Genomic DNA, 18,094 nt, shown 5'->3' on the forward strand with positions numbered 1-18,094 from the left:
AAGGTGGGAGGGAGCCCGCAGGGGCTGTGTTCAGTTTGTCCGTTTTCTGTGGCCAGACAACAGTACTGTGAAATTCAGCACATCCATAGGATGGCTCTGGTGAGTGAAAGGAGATACCTGCTGTGCGTTGAGGACCGGGTGGTTCCGCCATGAACCTACCGAGCTTGATACAAAACGGAGGGAGCATCAGAAGGTACCCTGCCAACTGGTAAGATTTCCTGCTCTTTGGTACCCTACAGTGGCCATACTCGACAGTGTCATGCTGCTGTTGCTTTGAAAAGGGAAAGGAAATCTGATGGTTCTTAAATTTGCTGGTTTTCCCCCGAAGGGAGGATCACAGCGTGCTTTCAGCCTTTAAAGCCAAGAGTAGCTTTCCCTGGGAAAGGTGTGGGGCTGGTTTTCAGGCACTGGTGCATCAGAGCCCCAGCCCAGGGCTGGCGCGAAGTGAGCCCACCATATTTACCTGTCGTATAGTCGTTAAAATGAAGAAAAAAGCTTTTGCTACAGTGAAGTCTGTGTCGAATTCCTGAAGTCTGCAGAAATAAACTGTACGTTCTTAAAGCACTATTTCTCTGTAGCTCTGTGGCCTGAAAATCCACAGGGAAAGTTTGATGCTTGTTCCAGTTCTCAGCTACCTTGAAGGAACTTGGTGACTGGGAAACGCAGAAACCAGGTAGGCACCATGACAAAGGACAATTTAGCCTCTGCCCTTCCTGCCTCGCAGTAGGTCTGTAGGTTGAACCCAAGCAGAAGGTTGCTTTGGGAGGCTGGGACTAAGATCCTTCTGCTTGGTTTGCTCATTGAGCACCAGTGCAGTTCATGTCTTTTCCAGACAGGAGACCGTGGAACTGGAAAATGTGCAAGGGATAGGAAGGATGTTCAGAGAAAAGTACTGCAAGGTATTTTCAATTCTTTCTGCAGCAGAGTATTACATGTCCCAGGAAAGGATGGAGACGGGTAACAGATGGTTGCCACCCACTTTTTCAACTAGGTGGCACCAAATGAAATAATCACAGAGTCACAGACGGGTCGGGGTGGGAAGGGACCTCTGGGGATCCTCTAGTCCACCCCCCTCCCAAGGCAGGGTCACCTAGAGCAGGGTGCGCAGCATCGCGTCCAGGTGGGGTTTGAATGTCTCCAGGGAAGGAGACCCCACAGCCTCTCTGGGCAGCCTGGCCCAGCGCTCTGTCACCCTCAAGGTGAAGAAGTGCTTCCTCACATTCAGAAGGAACCTCCTGTGTTGCAGTCTGTGCCCGTTGCCCCTTGTCCTGTCGCTGGGCACCGCTGCGAAGAGCCTGGCCCGTCCTGTCGGCACTCGCCCTGGAGAGATGTGTGTGCATCGATGAGATCCCCTCTCAGCCTTCCCTTCCCCAGGCTGGGCAGGCCCAGCTCTCCCAGCCTGTCCCCATACGGGAGATGCTCCATGCCCTCATCACCTCTGCAGCCTCTGCCAGCCCCTGCCAGCCCCTCTCCAGCAGCTCCCTGTCCCTCTGGAACTGGGGAGCCCAGCACTGGGCACAGCACCCCAGATGTGGCCTCACCAGGGCAGAGCAGAGGGGGAGGATCACCCAGCCACGTGGGCTCTGCCAGGGCCAGGCCTGGTCTTCTGGAGGTATTTAGCATCACCAGGTTCAGAAACAAAATCTGCATGTCCAGGAGAGAGTGGGGCTCAGGTAGAGGGTGGCTGCAGCCCCTACGGAGGTGTCCACCTCTCCCCACTGTGTGAAGAAGGGACCTGGCTGATGAACCTGGGTAGTTAGGCTTCTAATTATGCTTTGTTGTGCTGATGAAGAGAAGCTTTAGATTACAGTGAGTAGTAGAACAGGACAGCTGGCCGAGGGAGGTGGTAACAGGATAGCTGGGGGAGGACACGAGTTTAGGTATCTAAACTGCTGCTTCTTCAGCCCAGTTCTCAGGGGATCTCACTCCCTCTGGAAGCAGCAATGGCTTGGGACAAATGTTTCTTTGGTTTTCTTCACTCCAGGTTGGTGAAAAAGGAAATCATTGTGATTCTTAGCTTCTCCCCAAGCCCAGAGCTGAGAACAAGCATGGGTTGTGATGCTGGTTGTAGCTGCTCCCTCCCAAAACTACAGGTTACTGGCTCCTGGGGCCTGGCACACCTTCCATGTGCTGCAGGAGCATCAGGCTGAGTGACAATCCCAGTGCATTTTCATCCCGGTGCGCAGAGAGCAGCAAGAAAATACAGCATCTCCCCCTCAAAAATCCCTTACAACAGATGATTTAGTTGCAGACTGGCCAGGGAAAAGAAGATCCTGCTGCTTAAACAGGCTATTTTGTGACAACTGCTGTGCATCCACGATGGCCGGAGGGCAGAGGCAGTCACAAATGGATCCATCAGCTTTTTGGGGTCCCAAAATAACATGGCCCTGGACCTGGCAGCAGCTCTTGGCAAGGCAGCGAGCCCGGGGAACTGTGACTCTTCCTGCAGGTCAGGCCATTTCATTTTCACCCACAGCAGGACGGCAGTGTTCTCGGTGACCACTTCACCCTCCAGCCTGGTGGCATGGAGCCATCTCCCTTTCTGCCTTCGAGAAACAGCAAAGCAGGTTAATGAGGCCACAGATTTCCCTTAGTTGCTTGCTGGTGCTGGAAGGACAGATGAACAAATGGGCTTGTGGAGCATGGGGAGCACCATAAAATCCTGGAGCAAACATCACTGTTTGGCATTGCTTGGCCACACACCCCAGGGAAAGATCCCTACCCTGCACTGTCCCATAAATCCAGTGCCACCTCTGCGTGGGGGCAGATGCAGATGGGGTGATGCTGTGGGACAATTTCTTTCGGGGATGAGGGAGTAAGCCCTGCTGAAAGGCTCCTGTGGAATAGCTGGCTGCAGCTGCAGGCTCCCTGCCAGCAGCTGTGCCCGGAGTGGGTTCTGGAGGCCAGTCTCGCAGCCAAGACACAGCCATTCGTCGGCACTCAATAAACAAAAGTGCCCTGCTGTTTTATCTGGGAGATAATCATGCAGGGCATGAAATTTCTTTCCCTTGCACCCTCTGTGCTGAGCAGGAGCCTGCATCAGCTGCCAAGGGAGCCGGGGCACTGCTGCTGTGGGCCGTGCTGCGGACAGGCACGCAGGAATGGGGGCTGCTGGCTGTCAGGTAACTCCGAGGCCAGAGACCCACGGGTGCTAGGCATGGTGAGATGCTGGTGCTTACTGGAAGCTGCCAGCCCTGTGGGATGTGTTGGGAGCTGGACTATTTTGCGAGCCAGCTCATGACACATGACCCATTAGCACTCCAGGGTCAATTCTGTGGCTCTAAAAGGAGTCTTTTTGGCTTCTCAATGATTAATGATCGAAATCAAAAAGCTTTTTGCTTGTTTTTTTTCCAGGCTAGCATTGCCAAGCCTTGATTTCCCTGCTTTTGCTGGAGAAAAGTGGCTGGAGAGTTTGCTGGTGGGAAAACTTGTGTGCCTGCAGCATCAAGGACTTTCTTTCCTCCTGCTATTTGTTAGGTATTTGAATCAAACAGCTACTAAGAAGATGCCTGCAGCCTCCTCCTGAGGAGCGATGGCCAGAGGGGACCACACAGACCATGTATGCTGGTTCACCTTGTGTGGTCTCACAGCTCTGAGCTCTTGGGGACAACAGAGCCGGGGTTGGGGTAAAGCTGTCCCCTTCCCGCACCCCCTTCACTCTCTGGCTGCATCCACATCCCCTCTCACTTCTTAATGTCAGAAAATGAAACCAGACCTGCTGGGTCAGTGGTTTCTGGGTGATTCCCGGCATCCAAGCTGACAGCCAGCTGTGAACCTGTTCATTTCATTCATAGTTTGGCTGTACTCTCAGCAGCCGGATGCTGGAGGCCTCCCCTATTTCCTCTGTGCCGTTACCTTTGGCAACCCACCCTGTGGTCCTAATGGGGAATGAGATCAGGCTCGGTTGAGATTGATTTTTCCAGAAAACGATGTTGACCGGTGCTAATTATATATGTTACTGCCTCTTCAATCTTTATTACTTAAATAGTCTAACAGCGCTCATCATTATCAAATCACGTCCAGAACGGCCACCAGGCCAAGGGAGCAGTGATCAAGCTTGCCCAATTTGGCTTTTTTAAGTGTTGGTTTAATATCCGCACTCATCAGGTGCTTGGGGATTTCACCGGCACTCTACAATTTATTAAAGCAGAAAGCAATGCAAATGGGGAAGGAAGCTGAAAAATACGACTTCATGAAAGCCTCTTTCTTTGGCCAGCAGACTGCACTTGACCCATGTCCTCGGCAGGGCTGCTTTCAGCCCACGGCCTCTCTGGCAGCTGGGCTGAAAGCAGCGCAGGATTTTGAGACTCGTGCAGGAGGAGCTTTCTGGCAAGCACAAACCTGGTATAATGCTGTGTGTGCCGTGACGATGACAATGTTGCCTCGTACAGGAGGTCCTGAGGTCTGCTCTTCGCCTTGTATCAGATGCAGACATCACTGCTTTTGAAACTTCACTTTGTACCAAATGGTATGAAGTCTCTCTTGTGTCTGTCAGAAGAAAAAATTTATGTCTGAGAGCAGAGGAAACCTTGACAACCTGGCACTCGCTGAAAGCGAACTTTCTTACTTTCTTCCTCTGCTTTTTTTTGTTCCCTCTTTTAAAGGCTGCTGGAAGAAATGGGTCCTTTGCACCAAGAAGGTTACAAAGAGCAGTTGTATTATGCAGCAGAACCAAAAAAAAAAAAAAAAAAAAAAAAAAAAAAAAAAAAAAGGGTGATTGCAGCCCTCTTAAAATTCAGTGCAAAGCCGACCAGCATTAACCTCTTCTTTGCCAGGGGACGGTACTGTCCTACCAGCACATCTATGGGACAGCACGTTATGATAAATGGTAAAATCTATCTGCTTCAATCCATGCTGAGTTCAGTTCAGCTTTTGTCCGAGTTGGTATAGCACAGTGAAACCCACCAATGCTTTTGCAAAACAGGGCAGGGTGAGGACCTGCCACCACCATTGCTTGTTCCCCAAACTGGAGGAGGCCTGCATCAGTGCCTGACGCAGCAGCCTGCCCACAACCCATGCCCACTTTCCCAAGGACATGGTAGACACAAGGCTGTGGGGTTGGACAGACTATGCCGGCAACTCCTTATCCACAGCACTTGCACTTTGCTCCTGTGATGGAGCATCTGAAAAATGGCATGGTGCACAGGTCTCTCTCCTTGATGAGGCACCACCTTTCTGGAGGATGCTTTCCACCTCCTGTGCTGTATCTTTGCATGCTTTGCCCAGCATAAGTTGAAAAGCGCACGAGCTGCTCCCTTTTTCACCTACATCCAACTCATTAGCATTGGCTTCTGATGCTTCACTGGCCTCTGGCTTACATCTTCTTCTCACCTCGGTTACAGCTCCCTGACTGTGATAAACAAGCTCCTCTCACTTTCAGGTGTGTGCACAACTCCGATGTTTCTGGGCTGTTCTTTGCAGCGCCATATAATTGTCCTTTCTCCCATGTATGAGATGTCCTCATGCCCTGGTTTTGGCTGTGACAGAGTTAATTTTCTTCTTAGTAGCTGGTGCAGTGCTGTTTTGGATGTGGTGTGAGAATAATGTTGATAGCACACTGATGTTTTTAGTTGTTGCTAGGTAATGTTTATACTGACTCAAGGACTTTTTAGTTTCTCAGGCTTTGCCAGCAAGGCTTAATGGGCACAAGAAACTGGGAGGGGACACAACCAGACAGCTGACCTGAACTAGCCAAAGAGGTATTCCATACTATGGGATGTCATGCTCAGTATGTAAACTGGGGGGGCTGTTGGCTGGGGCCTGTGGATCGCTGACTGGGGACTGGCTGGGCATCGGTCAGCACAGGGTGAGCAATTTTATTGTGCATGACTTGTTTTCTCCCTCCCCTTTGGATTTCATTCCTCTCCCCTTCTCCCTCCTTTTCATTATAACTGTTATTGTTATTATTATTATTGTTCTTTTGGTTTCATTTTATTTCAATTATAAAGTTGTTCTTACCTCAACCCTTGAGATTTACATTCCTTTCCGATTGTCCTCCCCATCCCTCTGGGTGAGAGGGGAGTGAGTGAGTGGCTGTGTGGTACTTAATTACCGGCTGGGGTTAAACCACGACACCTCATTAGCCTGACACGCTCCACCATCCTTGTAGCCACTCTTCTCTGATCATCTCCGATTCACTGCACAGGCTAACTGCGTATTCGTGCTCTGCTGGCTCCTGTGAGCCTTCAGCACAGAGCTGGTAATGCCAGGCTTGCTGCATCTGCTATGGTGCAGTGCCTGCGCACCTGAGCAGGCAGGGATGCTTTGGAGATGTATTCCCCTGGAGATCTTTCCCCCTTTCCTTGGTGGTCTTGTTACCGAAAATCGTAACCAGGAAAATTCTCCAAATTAAATGATTGTTTAGAAAGCCGACGTTGGCTTATTGCAGGGCTGGGTTACACAGGGGATTCTTCCTCCTAACATGCACACCAAGTTACTTGAGGGTATACATTATACACACTAGAGTACTTGCATATTCATAGTACATTACATATTCATTTTCAGTCGCGCACAGGACTGGTTGCACGTCGCTCGCTTCCAATGCAAACCAGCACGCACCCTCAGACAGCACCACTGAAGCTTCTACTAACTCCGCACGCTCCCCAGCGGGGTTTGCCCGCTCTCGGGGGCTATCTGAGTCGGAGGTTGTGATCTCCCATGACTACAATTACCTTTGTCCTTCTTTCAACTAATTTTCTGTGGGTTGCAGCACCTCACCAGCTTGTCTCCTTTTGCGGCCAGAACTTCCCCACTTGGAGGCTTACTTCTGCACGATTTAGGTAACAGTGCTCTTGTCCCCATCCTTGTTGACTCCCTTGATTTGAAGTCCTTTCCTTCATTAATTTTGATGACTCCAGAGGGTCAGCTTGATCTAAACTTTGCGCGCAGGTTTGTCTGATGTATAGCCAAGCGCTAAATCAGAGTGACAATTCAGGAGTGTAGGCATGTCTGGCACCCGCGGGCGTGCTGCTGCGAGGCGTGGGGGCCCAGGGGGGTGCTGCCATCCCCTTGCCCTCACCCTCCGCCTGCGGGCCCCACAGAGCCAGGCACTGGGGTGCTTGCGTGTGGCCTTGGGCCCTGTCCCGCTGCTGGAACCACGGCGAGGCCTGTGCGGCCCAAGGGCCATGTCTGCCTGCGGGCCTCCAGCGGGGCCCAGCCGGCCACGACCGGTCTTGATTTATTTTGAAGGGTCGTTATTGTAAAGGGTCTTCATTTTGAAGGGAAGCGGGATTTACTCCCCACCTCAGGCCGTTTCCCGCCGCCCCCGCCCGGCCAGGTAGCTGCAAGATGGCTGCCGGGTGGGCTGCGGGCGAGCCCCTGCGGCGGGGCGCGGGCTGCGTGCGGCCGGGGCCGGGCACGGCGAGACGCCTCCCTCACGCCCGGGGCTCCCCGCGGGGGTCGCGGCGGCCCGGGGACGGCGCCGGCCGAGGGGGACGGCGCCCAGGCCCGGCAGCCCCGGCGCGCGTTGCCGTGGTGACCGCCCCGGCGGGGAGGGCCCGGCGGCAGCTTTTCCTGCACCGAGCGCGGCCGGCGGGGGCAGAGCTGAGCCGGGCCGCGCCGCTCCGCACCCCGCGCCGCACCGGTCACCGGCCCCGGCGGAGCCCGCCGCCGCCCCGGAGCGGTAAGTGCGGGCGCGGCCCCTCCCCGGCGCTCCGGCACGGTTCCTCGGGCCGCGGCGCCCCTCGCCCGGCCTGGGCCCCGCCGCGCCGGCCCCTCGCCTCAGCGCTGTGCCGGGCCCCCTCCCGCGCCCCGGGGCCCGAGGGGCCGCCCCTCGCCCCGCGGGCTGTGGGCTCTCCTGGGCCCCCTCCCCCCGGGGCTGCGGGCTCCCCTGGCCCCGCCATGTGCCCCCCTCACCCCGGGCTCCTCTGGCCCCCCGTGGACCCCCCCTTGCCTCAGGGGCTGCGGGCTCCCCTGTCCGCCCATGTGCCCTCCTCGCCCCGGGCTCCCTACGTGCTCCCCTGGTCCCCCGTATACGCCCCTCACTCCGGGGGCTGCGGGTTTCCGCGGTCCCCCCGTGTGCCGCCCATGTGCCCGCGTCTCCTCAGGGCCTGCGGGCTCCCCATGGCCCCTCCAGGTACCCCCTTTGCCCCGGGGGCTGTGGGCTCTGGCCGTGCCATGTGCCCCCCTCGGCCCGGGGGGCTGCGGGCTCCCCTGGGCCCCCGCTTCCCCACCTCACTCCAGGGGATGTACGCCGCCCTGCTCCCCTCACCCTGGGAAGTGCCTGTCCCCCCAGCCACCCCCTCACCCAGGGGTGGGGGTCCCTCTGCCCGAACGTGGGGCACGGGTGCCGGTGTGCCCGAGCCGAGCCCGGGGCCGTCACCCTGTGGGGCTGGGGGCTGCAGCAGCATCGCCCTCCCTCTCCCTGCCCACGCCGGGGACACTGCGGGTGACACGTGTGCGGTTCCAGCTGCGCTCTTCAGTGCCCCGAAGCTGCTGCTTTTCATACTGAAAGCGAATTGCGCGGTTTTCCGGGGCTTCTGATTTCTGGGGCGGTTTGTAGGGTCGTAGCCTCTGGTTGCAGGGCAGGGTCCTGCATCTTAAGCCCTGCCGAGCTCCTTGCAGGCTCTCCTAAGCCAGATCTGTGTCTCTTTCAGGTAGGTCAAGGTTATTGTGAATGTGGGTAGGCTGTGGGATTTCCTCAAGGTCACTCTGGGCGGTGGACCCGAGCATCCCCTCATCTCCTGCTGCACCCTCCGGAGTCACTGGGCTCCCGCTGGGCGAGGGCGCAGTTGTGGAAATCGGATTTTCCAGTGCCCCAGACCTCTCTCCTGCAGAGCTTCTCAGCTTTTAGATTCTGCGCTTTGCCGGGCTGATACAGTGACAGACATCAGAGCAGGATCCCAGCTGTGTTTGACCTAATGTCTTTCAGACAGTAGGTGTTTACAGTTAAGGATGATGTTTTTACCATAGCACGTTCATCTCTAAGAGTCTCGCTGCTGTTAGGATCTGACCTTTCGTGGCATGGCTGCTGCTTGTCGGGATGGTGTCTGCAGTGATTTTGATCACTGCAAGTCACTGTGGCTCTGCCTCTCCAGAACTTGCTTCTTGGCAATGGTAAGCGAAAGGCAATTGAACTAGAGTGGTGCTTGGCTGATAACGATGTATCGTGTGCGACTGGGATGGCGGTCGATGTCTTGTTCTCTGCTTGTGTTTCGCTTTCCAGGCTGTTACAAAGGTATAGATGAGGTCTAATAGGAGGTGTTACTCTAATCTCTTCACCAGAAAATAAACACCAGTATTTAATAAGGATTTACCCCCTTTGAATGCCTTGCCTGTAGAATTTTTAACTATGCGCTACCACTCCTCCTTGTCATTCACACAGGTACGGTTTTCCTCCTGGTGCCGTGCCCTTGGGCTCGTTTGCTCACTGAGTCCCTGTTGTAGTGAGGAGCATTATGTTCTGAGGGCGATGGTGATCAGTGCCAGAGGTGGATGGCCGAGTTGGAATAGGGAGCAAGTTTGTGTCATAAATTGGAGCCTGGCATTGCTCTGAAGGAGAGTCTGCAGTCTCGCTTGATGCCCAGCAATCTTGTTAATGTCTTACTAAGATGCCAGGGCCCTAGAAGATCCTTCTGCTGCCATTTTAAGAAGGGGTAGTGTGCTGTATTAAGTTACTAGAAGGTAGAAATCACTAACAGCCTGTCAGGGCTGTTTGGTCCCCTTTTCCTGCCAAGATTTAAATTAGTGGGCAAGATGGGGGATTATCTACCTCAGTGGCCAAGGTTACAGCAGTATGTACATGTGGAAGTAGCCCCCCTCCACTGGCTTCTGTGTCACATTTTGTGTTGTAGGTCTCTGACGGGGCAAAGCTGGGGTGGAGAGAAGGGACTGAGACACAGCGGCTGGTGTTTGGTGTGCCTTGAAGCCTGGAGGCCATGACAATTTGGAGCTGTGCTCTGATTAAGGTGTTATAATACAGAAAGTCTTGCTTAGGAGCTGTAAGCATTTCATGTACCTATGCATTTGTTCTTGCTTAATTGTTGTCATGCTGGAAATTGTGAAATAGTAGGAGGCAGAGATTTTCAGGAGTAGGGCAGCAGCATTTTTAGGTGGGAACATGTGCTGTGTTCAGCTACAGTAAAGCACATCTAGAGCCAGCATCCCCGACACGGGCCAGTTTTGCAGATTCCCCTAAGAACAGCTTTTCCATGAGCGGTAAAGCCCGATCTAGGGAACACCCTCATTGCAGGATGTGTGATGACCATGCAACACTGTGAAAATAGTTCATTATCTCTGGTACTCTGGGTTTTATCTGAATTATCTGCAGCCAGGAGGCTGTAAGAGGAGTGACTGATGAGCTGCTCCTCCTCCCTCAGCAAGGAGCACCTAGGTGTGGTGTAGGACTGTGTGGTCTCGGTCTCTGGTCTTCCAAAAGGCCAGGCTTTGGGTTTTCTGCTAGGCTGGGGGTTACTTTGTTTTATAGATGTTGGCAAACCTCTGGACTGTCTTTCACCCTTCTGTGGAGGTAAAACACTCTTGGAGGGTAATTACCGTATTCATGGTAGCTGCTGTAAGGTGACATGTCCTTGTGAAATTTGGGGGTTAAAAGGTTTGTGTGGTGAGAAGAAAAGTTTGGAAGTGTTGAATGTAGTCATGGAGGGCATTGTGTCCCTTGGTGCCAGCTGGCAGCAGGTCTGGCTTGTTCCAGGGTGATGCTTTCTTTTGTCACTTGATCCCTGGGCTCACCTGGGGGCAAGAAAGTGCAAATCTTTTGCACTGCCAAATTTCCAGTGCCTGCAAGGTGCCCTGCTCAGGGTGTATCTCTTAGGGCTGTTTCTATCTGCCTAAAATCATATTGTGCTGCCAGAATGACATGAAAGAGCTTTGAACTACGCCCCAAGGGGGAAGGAAAAGGGGTGGAAAAAAGCAAAATATTTTTGTTCTGTTGTCAGGAGATCGCGCGCTGGGGAGATGATGTGTAACCGAACCAGATTTGGAATGGCTGGGACAAACATGTTTCCTTGTGATCCTGAGCGCTGCGGTTTGTGTGTATTACAGTAGGATGCCGATGGTCCTGTGAAGGGCATTTCTGCAGTTTCCCCTTTTCTAGGCTGTTTGAGAACAGAGGCTCTCTAAGCCTGCCTTCTTCCTAGCTGTCCTTTTTCAGAGTGGTTTGGGTTTTTTTTTTCCTCTGTTGTTTTTTTTCTTTGTTTTTCCCCAGAATGAAGTCTCTGCACAGCTGTTGGCAGGTCAGCAGTGTCCCAGAGCTGTGCAACTTCATCCTTGACTGGAGTAGGTTGATGTAGCTCTGGCAGAGGCAGTGGAGCAAATTTGGCTTGCACCAGCTGAGGGTTGGGCCATCAGGTGGGAGCCCTTGAGCTACAGGAAGAGCGTGGACGTGCAGCCTGTTTAGCCTGTCACTTCAAAGTTTGTTAACGTCCTGTTGGGCCGCCGGTTGGACACGCTTCTCTCCCAGCTGCCTCCGCTCCCCTGTTTAAATCTGCAATACTGTGTGAGGACAAGTACCTGCGCCTCTCCTTCAACAGCAGCAGTGCAAGGTGGGGGAGAATCTGCCTGGCCACAGCATCCTGCCTTCTGCTACTGCAGCTACAAAAGGGCTGGTTAGTATTCCTTTTACATCCCTGTATGTGTTCACCTAAACCCTTAACCGTGTTTTCAGGAAATGCAAAGGCCTGCTCTCATGCCCGTGTTTGCACGTTTTTCTCTCTTAGAAGTACCCAAACACCTGCACTACCGGGAATTTGGGAGAGTTGGAATTATCAGTTACTTACGGCAAACGAGCTACGGATGCCGCCTAATGCAAGCCAATGCGTTGTTTTTATTTTTTGTTCTTGAACATGTTGTACACAGTACATGTATCTCATTGTGCGTTGCTCATAAATGGCTGTGTGGACTCCAGCCTTGTCTGTCTGCAGTGAGCAGGACATGGCTGCAGTGGGCTCCTCTCTGCTGAAGAGGTGCCTGAGGTCTGAGAGGGCAGTGTGGTTTGGCTTCCCCAGTGCCATGATTTGATGAAGCCTTCCTCCTTCTTCAAGGCTGAGTCCTCTGGGCCGTGCCTGACTGATCGGAGTGGGGACCATCGTTCGGCCACATCCAGCTAACAGCACGGTGGGCTGCTAGAACTAACGCTGTGTTGCTCCAGCTGATCCTAACAGCAGATAAATAATTTTTTCCTGTGCTCTTCTGTCTGCCTTCCAGTGCAAAGACAGTGGGAAGGAGGCAGTGGATTGAACTGTCCAGTGTGAAACTGGATGTTGCTTTAACCTTGCAGTATTGACTGCCAGGTAGTTCCAGTTGTTGTGAAGATAAAATAGCAGGGGGTACAATAAACAAGGTAAAATCCCAGACAAACCCAATGAAAAGACCTTGTCAGTCTGGGCGGTTTGGATTTCTGTCTGGCAGTTTCCTCTTACATGTCTGCAAATATAAAAGCGTTGAATACTTGCTGTCTTAGGAGGGCTGCCCAGATGGAGATTATTTGCTTGGGGAAGGGAAGGGCACTCGGGCAGCAATACTTGTTCTGTGTCAGGAGAAATGTGATGGGATACCGTTTATTTAATTTGTAGGGTCTCTGTTGCTCTTGATGTAATGCTGACTGTGGTGAGCTGCTCACAGGAATGCAGTCTTAGGTTTATTTTAAACTTTTTCATAACTGGTTCTTGTTCTTTTTTTGGTGGTGCTGTTGTGGGTGGGTGGCTACACGTTGTCAAACCTCCCTGTGCCCTTCTCCTTCCTTTGCTGATGCTGCTGGTGTGTGAAGTGTCAGGAGACTTGTCTGGATTTATTTTTTTTTTTCCCTTTCCTGGGTCTGTGGCATTTATCCAGAGGCCAGGAGGAGAGAGGCTGAGTTGCCCAGAATGGCATGAATTCAAGCAGCTAGGGATGACTGGAGTCACATCAAAGACTGTGCCTGCCCCACCTGGAGTCTGTCTCCATGGTTGGGGCTCATGCTTTCGATTTAAAGGCTGTCCCAGCTGTGAGGAGCTTTGTGGACAAAGTGGGGAGAGTGAAGGAGAAGGAAGACTTCCCCTCTTACACCCAACAGCAGTGCTGCTGCACTGAGTGTTTGGCTTGGAAGAGGCCTTCGGGAACAGAGGTGTGTGCTTTTCTTTTTTAATTGGAGCACAAAGATACAGGACTTCCAGCAAGCCATTTTAGTGGGAGAGAGATGCTGTGTGAGTGAGCTCTTAGTCTGGCCCAAGGCAGAAGGCTGTCCAGGAGCCGTGATCCTTCATTTCTGAATTCAACTGCAGCTTCCATGAATCCTTTTTTGCTTTGGCAAGGGGCTGGGCTCTGTGGTGCGAAAGCTCCTAGCCAGGGCGAGCGCTGGCTTTGAGTGGGTTGCTGCATGGAAGGAAGCGGTAGCATGTGGTGTGCTTAGTCTGGACCAGCACATCTGTCATTTCTGTTGCTGCTGAGTATTCTGCCCTTGTCACTGCGGTGTCTGCACCCTTACTGCCTTTAACGAGTGTGCTGCCTGCACGCCTTGGCCGGGGAGGTGAGGGCAGTTCCCTGTTGCCTGCCGGGTAGGGTGGATGGAAACGCCTTCTCCAAGGCCACGTGCAGACTGGGAGCTTGTTTGGTGCCCTGTTCAGTGCTATGCTCTTTGCTCTGTGGTAGTTAGGGATTTATAAAAAAGAAAAAAGAAGGAAGCATGGTTTAGGGACAGGATATGTTAGGGGCTAGCAGTCAACCTGGGTACTGCTTTCTGCTTGAATACATGGCCTTGGATAAGCAGTAAAATATCTCCCTGACCCTGTCCCCTACAATCAAATAGGGACAGCAGTGCTGCCAGGGTTTTGCCACTTGCACGCAATAGTGGTGGCAGCTGTTGCAGCAGATATGATCTGGTGTAATAAGTGGTCTCTCCTTCTGGATGCTTCCTTTTCCTTTTCCATTTTTTGTTGGCTTTCTCAAGGGTAGGGGTAGCTTCCATCCGCTGGGTAAGCTGAACTCTTCCCTGTAAGGCAACAGGAGCACTTGTTGGTTCATCTCATCCTTCGGAGCAACTGTTGTTTATGAAGGCTATTTTCTAAGGGTAGTAGTTCTTTTAAAGGACCTAAAACATACTGTGTTGGCCTGACCCCCTTCCCCTGAACTGTCCTGCTCATTTTGTTAGCAGCTAAATGTGTGCATGACCTCATGACCTGAGCAGCTGTTGTCTTTTTGATGCCCCCTCCCCCCTTTTTTTTTTTCTTTTTTCCAGAAACTTGCAATCTAGATTCATTGGTGCCCCACTCCGGTTCTTCAAAACCCATGGAGAGCTTGAAGGAAATAGCTTGGATACTGAAGTGATAAGTGCTACAGAAATGCCAGACGCTATATAAACAACTAAACTCAGCCCCCGGCCCTGCCTGAAAGAGGGATGATTTGCAGAAATACTTCAACAGATGGTCTGAATTTGACTTTGGAAAGGGGGGCAGAAATGCCAGGCTGGTGCTGAGCTGCGTGTGGGCGCGTGCCCGAGCGCGCTGTGTGGTGTGCTGCCTGCCAGCACGCTCCTGGGAAGGCTGAGCTGGCTGCTCCCGCAGCCGCTACGTGCTCAGCATCCGTGCGCTGCTGACTCGGTCCCTGCGGCTCTGCCAGGTCCCTGGCGTGGAGCGAGCTTCCCCTGTGGGGAGTTTCGGCTGTGCCTGTTCGGTGGGCTGTTCTAGTGGAGGGAGCTGCGGCCAGTTTTGGAGGCGTGGGGTCAGCTCGTGGCAGGGAGGCGGTGGAGCCGCTGTGCGGCTTGTGAGACATTGCTTGGCATGCAGGTGAGACTGCAGGAAGGCCGTGGTGTGATCTGACACTGCGTTGTCTCTTGCACTGGCAAGGTTACCTGGACCTGTGGCACTGCAAATTGAGGTGCTCTGGAGCTGGAAGCAAACAGATCAGCGGTGGCAAAGGGCGTGTGCTGTTGGACACACCTGTGTGGATATGTGAGAACTTGCTGGTAGCCTGAAAGGACATGGGATGGGAGAATGTTTACATGGCATGGTCCAGGACCCTGATGAACTCTGGCAGAGCTGGCTGCTGGGGCCAGCCTCCCCTCTCCTCCTCTGGTGAGGTTACTGCTCTTGCAGGGGAAGAACAACATAGTTTCCCCAGCTGGTACCAGACCTGGGGTCCTGGCATCAACCATGGCAGCAGCAGAGTGCTGCACCGCCTCTCGTGTGAGCTCTGCCATGGGGCGAGCAGGTTCCCACGTCAGTAGCCACAGCTGGCTCCAATGGGGATCGTGGATTGGAGTCCAAAAGTTTTTGTCTGAGGACCTGTGGAGTAGAGCAGCGTGCCTGGTTCCTGTATTGCCAAACCGTTGTTAGTCTCCCAGTGCAAGGTGCCTTTTACACTGCTCACTGGTGCAACAATTTGTTTTTGTCTAATGCTTTTTGCCGTTCCTGCCATGTGCTTTTTGGCGAGACAGTGTTGGTTGCTAATTAGAGCAGGGATGTGAGGTGTGCTTCAGGGGTGAATTTTTTTTTTTAAACTTTCTGAAAACAGGTCTAATTCTGAAGCAACGCAAGATTAATCGCTTTACTGAGGATGCCTAATGTGTTAGGTAAGTTCTTGTGGATACATCTGGCAGGTAGCAGCATTGCACTGCGCATGTGGAGTAGCCAGGTAAGACATTAAATGTCCAGAGAATGACTTTCCAAGTTTGACTTATTTCACTTTTTTTCCTCTCTTTTTCCTTTCCTGTGTTACCCATCTCCTGCTCTGTCTAGGTGAGCAGGACTCTTACGTGTTTTCATTTGCTTGTAGCCTCCTAAATATATTGTCTTCCTGCTGGGAACGCCTTGCCTGCCTTGCGGTCTGCTGATTCACAGCACTCCGGGTGAGCAGGGAGCTGGTGAATGGATTTTGCTGCAGACTATCGAGCTGTGAGGTGGTGGTTGCAGTCCCCTTGACAATTCCTCCGCTTGTTTCCCTGGAGGAGCTGCTAACCTCCTTAGGAGCAGCATGACCCTTGTGGAGCTGCTGACTGTGTTTAGCAAGGAACCATTTTGCTGTGATCTGAACAGCTTTGGCATAACAAAGCTGAGGTGGGAGGAGAGAAATGCTCTCTGCGATGCAGGAGCAGAGCAGGTATGTTCATATACCCCTACAGCAAAGGGGGACTGGCAGCAGCAGTGTCCTTTATCTCCATTCCTGTGGCTGAGGGGCAAGGAATGAATATTGATTAACATGACATTTAACTGGCATTTCTTCTAGTGTACTGGGAGCATTAGTCAAATACTGCCTTCAGTGGCTAGAAGTAATGAGACAGGCTTCCTTCCTCAGAAAGGTCTCTACCTGTTGCTGCAAAGTGTTTGGGAGGCTGGGAGATGTCCCTTTGTTATCCTGTCTACTCTCCGTGTCTGGTTTCTTGTACAAAAAGCACCTGAAATACAGTCTTGGCTCTAGCAAGCAGCTGAGCTTGCAGCGTATGTGCCAGTGTTTGCATGCTTACGTGGTGACTCCTGCTCAGTGCTTCTCTGTCACCTCCACCCAGCTCTTAACTCCCGTGGGTGACACAGGAGGGTTTACGTCCTTTCAGACCCAGGGGTTCTGTTTCATTAGGCTGCAAGATTTTAGCATTGCAGCCACATCGTTGGCTGGCCCTCTTGGGGCACCGTGGCTCCTGCTAGAGGGGCAGGGTGTGGGCTTTGCTGGATGCATTGCTTCTTCCAGCCAGGCTTGTGCGGTCCCTCTGTGGGACCCTGAGTGACAGCTGGCAGTTGACGTATAGCCCCACAGCCCTCTGGACTTCTAGGTCTTTTAAATAATTTTGTTCAGGGACCAGAAGCCTTTATCTTCCAGGTTTCCCTGGAAGGTACTCTTGTTCGGTTTTAGTGTTGCTTATTGGTTCATTATTTTTTTTTTCCATTGCCCACAGCAGTCAGGCTTCTGCTGAGAGGAAGGCAGCCCTGCTTCTCACTCATGCCTCTCTTTGTTTCGTTTTGGTTTTGGGTTGGTTTTTTTGTGCTGGCACAAGCATTTGTGTGTTCACAGCAACACGCTGACCTGGGAATAGGCCTGGTCTGAAATGTGTTCCTCTAGTTGCTGGGGGAAGGAAAAGCTCCCTCCTTTTTGGCAGTAGCCTGAAGTTATGCTGGGCTAATGCTTGAGTAACCACAGCCTCTGCTGGGAAAGAGAATCATGTGGCTTGAGAGATGCACTTTCCGGGGCTAAAAATCCCTGGTATGGTTTCCTTCATAAAAACACTTGCATCTTCTCTGCCAACCCACTGTCAAGGCTGCATCGAGCCAGTACCTCTTTGTGCAGGACAAACTGTTACACTACTGCTGTGGCCCTGGGTCTCGCCTGGTGCCCTGTCGTAGATTCTGTCTTTGAGGGGCAGAGTCCGCATCATGTCTTTTAAACCACCCTGCAATTCACGTGGCACAGTCCTTGCTGCCAGAGGAAGGTGGGTGCTTTCAGGCCTCCTGGGGGTGGCCATGTGTGCTGCCAGATGCACACGGTATAGGAAGAAGTGGGAACAGACAGGGGAAAAAAAGCCCCATGGCTTTGCTTTGCGCTGGCACAGTCCCCTAGTGTTCACAGGAACAAGCGTGTGTTTCAGAAAGTGCTCTGTGAGCACGTGTTCTGTGGGGATGCAAAGAAATACAACCGACTTCCTCTCCTCTTCCTCTCCCTCCCTTGCACGCGAGGAGCCGGTGGCGGTGCCTAGCAGACACCCTTAGCAGGAGCACAGCCGATGCCCAGGGAGCTCCTTGCCAGGGGTGGCAGAGGTGAGGGATCTGGTTACCCTTGGGCTGGAGGGATGGGGGGCTCCTCTCTGAGCTTATCTGAACCTTGCTGGGATTGTGTGTCTGTCTCCTGCTGTCCTTTTGCTTCTCCCTGCCACAGCTTTCCCCTTGCTGTTTCTGAAGACTGTTCCTATTTTGACATGGGAGATGCACGTGGTCCCGCCTGTCTGCCATGGGTAGGTTTAGGAGCCGGTTGGATTGCCTAACCTGGTCGAGCTCACCCTGCAGCTTCCATGTGCTGCCTGTCCGGCCGAGCTGTCCCCGGCTGACTTGGGGGACGTGGAGCAGACAGGTCTGGGTGAGGAGTGGTGTGTGGCAGGATGCTGAGTGACTTGCAGCCCCTGGTGCTGTTCTGTGGCTGGAGGTGCCGGTGCCACGTGGTCCCGGTGGGAAAGGGGCTGCCT

General features: G+C 53.0%; 1 long non-coding RNA gene across 1 annotated transcript; it reads left to right on the forward strand.

Annotated features, from left to right (window-relative positions):
• Window positions 1-7,952: 7,952 nt before the first annotated feature.
• Window positions 7,953-11,562, forward strand: LOC119154459. Its single transcript, XR_005106474.1, has 3 exons — window positions 7,953-9,054; window positions 9,792-9,905; window positions 10,893-11,562. It is a non-coding gene; the product is annotated as an uncharacterized LOC119154459 (long non-coding RNA).
• Window positions 11,563-18,094: the final 6,532 nt, after the last annotated feature.

This window comes from Falco rusticolus, chromosome 10 (assembly GCF_015220075.1).
Source record: "Falco rusticolus isolate bFalRus1 chromosome 10, bFalRus1.pri, whole genome shotgun sequence".
Lineage (NCBI taxonomy): Eukaryota > Metazoa > Chordata > Aves > Falconiformes > Falconidae > Falco > Falco rusticolus.